This window comes from Nelumbo nucifera, chromosome 2, assembly GCF_055504915.1.
Source record: "Nelumbo nucifera cultivar China Antique chromosome 2, China Antique-T2T, whole genome shotgun sequence".
Taxonomy (NCBI): domain Eukaryota; kingdom Viridiplantae; phylum Streptophyta; class Magnoliopsida; order Proteales; family Nelumbonaceae; genus Nelumbo; species Nelumbo nucifera.
In genome coordinates, this window is record NC_142650.1 from 38,903,204 (window position 1) to 38,912,661 (window position 9,458).

Here is a 9,458-nt window from a genome sequence, read left to right on the forward strand (position 1 = left end):
TACCATACCTCCTTGACAGGAAAAGGTCACAAGGAATTAAGAAGAGGTTGGGTAAGAGCCTTCAAAAAAGAAGCACATGAGTAAGAACCAAAAGGAGAGCAAGTCCAAGTTCGTCCATCTAGCTCAGAGGGAACGAAAAAGACTTCTTCTAGGGATCAGAGAAATGTAAGGACACTGAGTAGTTTGAAGTCCCTTAAACCAACCAGGGTTCCAATCAAAACCAATACTTGAATTTAAAGGAACTAGGAATTTGGAAATAGGCTCATTTTTAAAGCAAGATAAGGTAAACAAAGAGGGATAAAAGGTCCTTCAAGGTAGAGTTCCCACACCAAATCTATTCCCAAAATTTAATGTGATTCCCAAAGTTAAGATCATACCTAAAAAGAGAAAGGAACAAAAGAAGAACCACATGGATCGCTTTCCAAGGAGAAGTTTGAGTAGCCCTAGGCAATGAACCAGCTATCCATTGTCCAAGAGTCAATGTATTGCCCACATCTTGTCCCTTTCTTTAGGCATTCTCCATAACCATTTCCCTAGAAAAGTCAAGTTTCTTTTCAGGACATTTCCTATTCCAAGACCCCCCCCCCCCCATATCTCTTGCTTCTACTAACTAACTCCCAACACACCTTATGGTCCCCCCTATCCTCACCTGGCTCCCATAAAAAATCCCTCATCATTTTCTCAATTCGCCTGTCCACACCTTCCGGAACCTTAAACACTAACATATACATGGAAAGGTTAGCTAGAATTAATTTTATCAAGGTAATCCTACCTCCTAAGAAATGTACCCCTTCTTCTAACAAGCAAGATCTTTTGAAAACTTTTCCAACATCGGGCTCCAGAAGCTAAAGTCCTTTAGGTTGGCTCCTAAAGTTAGTCCTAAGTACTTTAGAGGCCATTAAGACGCATTAGTGCAATACACCCCAAAATTCCAGCACAATCTACTAGTTCCTTATCTTCCAGTATTGACACTTGCGATGCAATTCTATCGAAATTTACATTTAAGTTGGATTCTCTTTCAAAGAATCGCACTACCAACTTCGAATTTCTAACCCAAACTAGATAGTCACCTTCACATAATAGAATGGTGTCATCTACAAATTGTAGGTGGGGTAATCAGCATTCTATCCCTCACCACTCTCCACCCTCTTACTAGTTGTCTTGAATATGACTTTAGAATTAGTCTACTCAAAACATCTACAATTACAATAGACAAAAAGAGGGATAGGGGGTCTCCCTACCTAATTTCACGCCTGGCATCAAAGAAATCCACCACTATATTCCATTCAGTAGCACTGAGTAATGAGAAGTCTGAATACAGTCCCAGACCCATTTGCACCACCTCTAGGCTCTACCTAAACCCAAAGTGAGTCAAAACCTTCATTAGGAAAGACCAATCAACCAAATCATAATCTTTTTTTTCCAAATCCAATTTGCGTATGAAAAAACTGAAAGGACTAGGTTATCAAAAAAAGATGCACAAGAAAAAAGGCCAAAAGGAGAAGGTTCCATACTCCACTCTACTATCATCCAACCTTGGGTCCAATAAATCGTCCCCAATTTATTTAACAGTTCAATCACAAGCTTGCACTCTCTATCTCTTAGGTCTCTTCTAAAACCAAAATCCCAATATTTAACCAAGAATTTTGAGGCACTCCAAAAAGAAGCAATGGGTTTCTTCTAAAACTAGAAAGGGATTAAAGCAAGAAGAATTGGGTTTTGAGAGGGGTGTCACCCAACCAAGTGTCTTCCCAAAAAGGGATTCTATTTCCACACCCTACATCAAAACTCGTGATTTTTAAGAAAGTAGGGAGTGTCTCAGGCATAGTTGTCAAGGCGACGCCTAGGCAACTAGGCGGTTTTTCATGGTCGCCTCGCCCAAACGCCATAAGTTTTGCATATTAGGCGCCCGCCCAGAGACTTAAGCGGCCGGCTACATACATCTAAAAAACTTTTTTTTAATTTATTGTTTTGATATTTTATTGGATGTTTTATTCTTTTAAAATAAATCTGGTTACATTATATCGTTTTAGTATTAAGACCAAGTATACAGCCTGTTTTTTCTTTATGTCATAAGGGTTTTTTTTTTGGTTAGATTGGAGAGGAGTAGAACCGAAGGCTTCAAGCCCCAGCCCAACTGCATCGCACCTCAGCTCCAGCAGGTAAGTTCTTCTAATCTTCTTCTTCTTCTTCTTTTCCAGATTTCGAACATTTTTTCCTTTTTTTTTGAAAAAACAGGGGCTCCACCAGTCCTCCCTTTCTGCACTCATCTTCTTCTTCTTTTCCAGATTTCAGTCGAATCAGTCCTGAGTTCTCTCTTATCAGCTCAGACATTTTTTCATTTTTTTTCGTTAAAACAGGGGCTCCACCCCTATACTCCTCAATCCTCCCTTTCTTCACTCATCATCATCATCATCATCTTTTTTTTGCCTTGTTTTTGAAAAAACGGGGGCTCCGCCCTATACTCCTCTCCTCCCTTCACTGATTCAGTCATTGTTCTCACTTCTCACTTAAGTTTTTAACAGCTGAACCTATCATTAATACATAAGAATATGATTATATGGCTGAAATCTATAGATTTTATATTTATAGATTCCATCGCCTAGGCGCCTAGGCGCCCCATGGTCGCCTAGCCTCGCCTAGTCGCCTTGACAACTATAGTCTCAGGAATTTTAGTATTCTTGATAAAGAGAATTGTCTATTTTTCAATTAATATACATGCTAATTGGTATATAATAATACTAGGGAACTAACCAAATCTTAGCTTTTATTTTATAAAATTCGTATTGCTTAAGTGACGCCTTGGCAACTATGTCTCTCTCCTCTCTCCTTTTTTTATCAATAACAAGCAACTTTCATTAAAAAGTAAGGAGATTTAAGTATAGAGAAAAGGGTGGAGATAAGCTCTCTTAACTCTCCCACCAAGAAGTCTAGAATGCAAAAGTTACGATTGAGCCCAAAAGAAAGCACCCCTGCTCACCTCTTGTTTAGCTAAGCCATCAAAAAAGGAGTTGGCACCTCTTTTCACTGACTTCAACTTTACTTCAATATCCTTTGTCATCCACTTAAATTTCCTCTTTTCATTATCATAGCTCCAAAAACCAGTTTTTTTTGGTAAAACAAAAATCAGTTATATCTTCATTCATCCAACCCACCACCAACTTAGAATCTCCTTCCATAACCAATTTATTAATGTTCAAATCCTTGGCTCTTTGTACTCCTTCCAAAGCTGCCATAATCTCAGCCCAAAGAGAATCACCCATTCCAATTGATCCAAAAAAAAGAGCAATTACATTTCCTTCCTCATTCCTAAGTATGCCCCCAATGCTTGAAGACCCAGGGTTTCTAGCACTACTTCCATTAAAATTCAACTTGGCAAAGCCACTGGGATGGGGGTCCAAGTATGTAGAGAGGTCTCCTTAGCTAGAGCTGACCTTGCCACTTCCTTCCAATTCCTTAGCAGATCATCAATTGAGAGGTCTTTAAACAACTCCAAAGACTTGAGCCAATGCACCACTCTAATGTGAATCACCTCCAGAATAGTTTGTAGTCCTCTCTCCTTATTTGAAAAGATTCTTGAGTTCCTTTTTCCCAAAGAGTCCAGCAGACCGCAGCCCTTACACATCTCCACATGATTCTCCCTTTTTTCATTGGTCAACTGAACAAAGTAGAGGCAAATAGACTTTACACATCCAGCAGAGGAGTCCACCTACACCCAAACAAAGAAAAGAACAAATCCCAAATATATTTGGCAAAACGGCAGAAGATTAATAAGTGGTAATCATAAGGCTGCAACTTGGGTCGGGTTGGCCCGAAGCCAACCCTAACTCAACCCGAAAAAGTCGGGTTGGGTTGGGTCGGGTTGATGCTCGAGTTAGGGTTAGGGTTGAAATTCATGAATCCGACTTTATTTCAGGTTGGGTTAGAGTTGACCCCTTGGGCAACCCGAACCCGACTCTATAGTATATGTCATATATAAATATATGTTATATAATATTATATATCATACATTGATTTTTTAGATGTAAGATAGTTGTATAGTCCTCACTACATACTACCATGTCTTTCTTTTAAGATAATCACTTCAGTTAATCCTAAATGAAAAGACTAAAACCTTAATAGCATATTTTATGTTTTTTGAATATTTTATTCTTTATCTCCTCTCTAATGTTTGATGCCTATAAAAGATCTATCATGTCATAACTCATAGTAAACTATAATCATTTCAAACACTTATTTTTCCGATATTGTACTAAAAGAACCAATAAAAACATCAACAAACAAATACTAATAAAATATAGGATTTATATATATAGTGAAAAGTGAGTTAAGATTTGAGATTAAATAGTTTTATGAGATTTTAAGGGATGGGAAGAAGGTTGGGTTGGCTTAGGGTTGAAGGAATCTAGTTAGGCTTAGCCGGTTAGGGTTAGGGTTGGGTAGATTGGGTTGAAGGTTGGGTTGGGTTAAGGTTAGGGTTGGGGGTTTAGAACTTAGGGTTGGGCTAGGGTTGGCCTCAACCTGACCTAACCTGGCCCGACTTGCAGCCCTAGTAATTGGAATGCAAATCATACCTGATCTATCACAAAAATGAAAAATAGAGGCAAAATAGCTTGGATGGCTTTCAAATACATTTGGAAAAATGACAGAAGATTAATAAGTGGTCATCGGAATGCAAATCATACCTGATCCATCACAAAAATAGAGGCAAAATAGCTTGGATGGCTTTCCACGATGAAGCTCTTGTAGTCCTAGCCAGAATTCCAGCATCCCATCCATTATCTGCAACACCCATGAATATTACCTGCTACCTTAGCCCACAACTTTTCCTTCTCTAAGGAAATCTCCATAACTACTTCCCCAAGAGGGCCAAATTCCTCTTTTGAATATTCCCAAGGCCAAGGCCTCCAAACTTCTTACTTCTACTTACCAATTCTCATCTCACCCTATGGTTCTTTTTCTCCTCCCCTAGTTCCCAAAGAAAATCTGTCATTAATTTCTCCAACTTTCTAGCACCACTAAAATTTTAAACACTAACAAAAAATAGACAGACAAATTGGCCAAGGCAGACCTAATTAGTGTAACTCTCCCTCCAAAGAATAGATAATTCCTCTTCCAAGAACAAAGTCTCTTTTCAAATCTTTCTACAACTGATTCTAAAAACCTCCTTTCTTGGGGTTACCTCCTAGGGGCATTCCTAAATAATTCAAAGGCCATATGGACACCAATATCCAAAAGATATAGATACCTACACACTCTACTACCTCATCCTCCTCCATATTGATTCCAATTATACAATTTTTTTCAAAATTCACCTTTAAATTGGACATGTACTCAAAAAGTTGTACAATAAGTTTCAAGTTCCTAATCCAACTCGAATCACCACCTCCACAAGTACCATATCATCTACAAATTGCAAGTTAGTAATTGGTACCCATTCCCTACCCACTCTCTATCCTCTTACTAAATTTGTAGAATAAGCTCTAGAAATTAGTCTTCCTAGGACATCTACTACAAAGGTAAACAAGAATGGAGAGAGAGGGGGTCTCCTTGTCTTATACTCCTCAAGGCCAAAAAGAAATCCACCACCGTCCCATTAACCAAAACAAAATAATGGCAAGTTCTAACACACCCCAATACCCATTCATAAGCATCGAGAAACAGCTAACTTAGGCTGATTTGGAGTCACCACCCATCATTTGAAAGACTTGGAGGTGATGGGACATCCAAGAGTTGAGTTCAAAATTACTTTTAGCTTGATAGTGACTCCAAACCCAAGGCACCAATTGAACCAGTCCGAGTAAGACTCGGATGGTAGAGGGAAGGGGTTAGGCATTCCTCTCCCACTTCTAATAGGTGGGGCCCACATGAGGTTCCAAAGAAGCACAAGCACAAATACGCAGCACTTAATAAAATAACAAAAAAAAACTAATAGTAAGGAAATAAAGTGAGAATAACTCACTTATCTACTATTATTTATTTATTCTATTTTTTTTGTTTGTTTTATCATATGTTATTATTTTTTTATTTCTTATTTCCCCGCCTTTATATATTTTTTATTTTGTTATACATTATCATACTTTTTATTACTTTTTTACAAATCAACAACTGAACCCACAAAGGAAAAAACTCTCTTCTTCAATCTAAATAAATGGCCTATAAAAAAACGTGGGGGAAATCTCCTTACTCTTTTTATTTTTCTTTTTTTATCAATAACAGAGATTTCATTAAAAGGTTAAAGATTGAAAATACATAGAAAGGGAGCTAAAATAGCTTAAATCCCCAAAACTGTCACTAGACACCCAAAAAACAAAGCTCCTATTCACCCCTTGTCTAGCTAAGCCATCTACAAAAGAATTTGCACTTCTCTTTATCCATGTGCATTGAACTTCCATATCTTTGATCAATCATTTAAATTTCCTCTTTTCATTGCTGTAGCTCCATAATCTTGAGTTGTCTTCTTTTAACCAGTTGATTACAGTCTCAGAGTCTCCTTCTATGATCAGCTTGTTTATGTGCAAGTCCTTAGCCCTTTGAATCCCTTCCAAAGCTGCTAAAATCTCAGCCCTCATAGAGTTTTCTATTCCAATTGGCCCAGAAAACATGGCTATCACATTCCCTTTTTCATCCCTCATGACTCCCCCAATACCGGAGGGCCCTGGGTTGCCCATGCTGCTGCCATCAAAATTCAGTTTGGCAGAACCAAGAGGTGGGGTCCAGTAACAGCTTGAAACCTTCCTAGCTGTCTTTTTATCTTTCTTTTTCTCTTCACTTTTTTCTTTTTTTTTTTTTTTACTCTAAATCAGAACAACGTCGAGATGATGAGGTTAAGTTTATCCCCTCCATGCGTCACCAACCTACAACTTCCTCTTGTATTACTATTTTTTTCTCTTTTTTTCACCTAGCATTCTCATTGTTGTCATTACTAGCATATATGTTATTTATTTTTTTCTTTATTCATTTTGTTATTTTGTCCCACTTTTTTACACCTCCTGAAGCACTACATCAACATTAATCAAGCAAAGATCGAGTCCGGATCTCCTGCCCACGTCTATCACATCACAGCAACACATGGAGAACATCTCATCCTCTGCATAGTATTATGCAGGGAGATATGTTCCCAATTCACGGGGGTAGTGTGTTGTGGGTAGACGTGGGTAGGGTTCTCGTGGGCAGGAGATCCGGGCTCGCAAAGATCACCTACCAATGAAACTCAGGTATTAAAATCGACCATCGGAAGCTCGACGACTCTAATTTCTTTAAAAAAAACAAAAAACAAGCATGTCTAACGCATTTAATGAGAGGATTGCAAATGAGATGGGGGAGGGAAATGCTGAAAAAAGAAAGGTTCCATATACCAAATGATAGAAAACAATATTTTTCAAAACCAATTTCAATCTAATGCCATGAATCTTAGAGATCATATGCCTTCAAATCAGTGGTTTAAACTGAGAGTGTTAGAAACCATTACCTCTGGGTGTGATAATGCTTGAGTCGAAGCCGACTTGATGCTCTTCCCCTGTAGAGGAAAACCGCTTGAAGAAGAAAAAAAAACCGGGTATTGTCACTCTTAGAAGAATAGAGAGAGAAGGGACGCAAAGAAGAGTGTGAGAGAACAGAGCGAGGAGAGAGAGAGAGATGGAGATGGGAAAGAGAGTGAAGGATTGAGATCAGAGGAATGAAAAAGGCAACGAACTGACTCTCATTAGTTCCGACGAGAGACTTAGCCCCATACTTAGGACACCCGGGGCATTTTGGTATTTCCGTTTTGAGGAGATTTTAGTCAATTTGAGACAAAATGAGGTCAAACCGGTTTCCATCATATGGAGGAGATTTTTGGGCTAACGAGTGAATGGGTGGAGAGTGGTCTTGTGTGTATAGCCAATCGGATTGGTTGAGAGGAAAAACAAAAGTATTCTTGGGTGAAAATTGATAGGGTGGGGATTTTGTGTGTTTTGGATGCGAAAAAGGAGTCTGATTGGTCCAATATTACTTGGATCAAAGGAATTTGAGGTACGAGCATTTCGACCCATGGAAAAGCTTAAAATAGAATCTTTGTCTAATAACAAAGCAGATGAAGAAATTTTGAGTTACAATTCAACAATGTAAGGTTTATGAGGGTTCTACATGAATTGGCGGAGTTTAATTAAATCAAATGTGTTCAAATTAGGGGAATCAGAGGTACGAGTAGATCAACCTTTGGGAAAGCTTCGGGTTTGTTTGGTTTGCGGACAAGACCGGAATCGAAATCATGTATTCCTGGTGCTTATTTGGTTTAATCAGGAATCGGAATTGGACTCCTGTTGTTGCTATTTGATTCAACTGGAGGCCGGAATCAGAAGTAGCCAAATTTTCCAATTCTGTCCCCATTAAAAAAAAACCTTCAACAACAATCCATTTATTGTATATTTTCAACAAATACATGCATTGACAACCGGTGCATATATGGAGAGTATGAAAAAATGAAAAACAAAAACGACAAACAAATGAGAAAAAGCAAAACACATAACAAACAAAAACCACAAAAAATAATAATAATAATAATGAGCTTGAGGTATGTTGAATAGTAAGACATGAAAGAAAATGTACACAAGTCCATGGATTCACAAGAATTCCTACTTTTGAAATTGAACACCTGAGCATGAGGTTCCAACCAAATCTTACCAAAATAATTAATTAGGTTGAAACATCACATGAATACAAAAACCACAATGTGTATCTGTCTGTATGTTCTATACATCTATTGGGTTTAATCGGAATCTGTATTTAGAATACCTATTCAACCACATTCCGATGTTAATCCCTCTCTTTATGTAGATTGGAGAGGAAGAACATGATAGACGAGAGTGAAAGCTTAACGTTGGATAGCATAAGACATTCTTTCATTCATTATATTTAGCCTTTTGGAAAGAACCCATTATTGTTATAATGCTGATATGTATGATAATAATGTGTTCTCCATGGAGGGGTTCCAAGGCTCTTTGGTTGAATTCATGGTCAGGGAGACTGAAAAGCTTCATGCACAGGTTAGCGGTTACCATTAGCATCAACTAATCAAATGATGTTTTACTTCCCATGAGAGGCTGCTCCTTCTTTCTTCCCTATACATTCTTTCCTTTTTCCCCCTTCTCTTTTAGAAGCATCCGCTCAAAAGCTAGACGAACGAGGATTTACTATTGTAAGCTGAACTCATATTCATTCAACCCACCCAACACCTGTTTAAGGTTTCGGTATCCTTAGTTGTACAGAGATACTGATATTTAGAACAAATGTTGAATTTTTGCTCTGAAATGTTGCAGATTGGCTGAGAACGAGCTTTTAGAATTAGTGATAAGAGTCTAATGTAATCAGTGGGATGGGATTAGACCTGTTCACGGGCCGGGCCGGCCCGGGTTCAGGCTGGGCTTTGCCTTTACATTAACAGAAAATGTTCATGCCCGAGCCCAAGCCCAACTAGA

The 9,458-nt window shown here is 38.3% G+C and overlaps 1 protein-coding gene across 6 annotated transcripts in view; it reads right to left on the minus strand.

The window, feature by feature from the left end:
* Window positions 1–7,710, minus strand: part of LOC104599139 (Peptidase C13 family) — a 48,496-nt gene extending 40,786 nt beyond the window's left edge. For 4 of the 6 annotated variants that reach the window (XM_088898225.1, XM_010261535.2, XM_088898224.1 and 1 more), the window contains exon 1: window positions 7,472–7,709. The gene's annotated coding sequence lies outside the window, so the exon portion shown is untranslated. Of the gene's footprint in view, window positions 1–7,471 lie in introns of all 6 variants that reach the window. The other 2 variants (XM_010261533.3, XM_010261532.3) reach the window with 1 other exon arrangement.
* Between the last annotated feature and the right edge of the window lie 1,748 nt (window positions 7,711–9,458).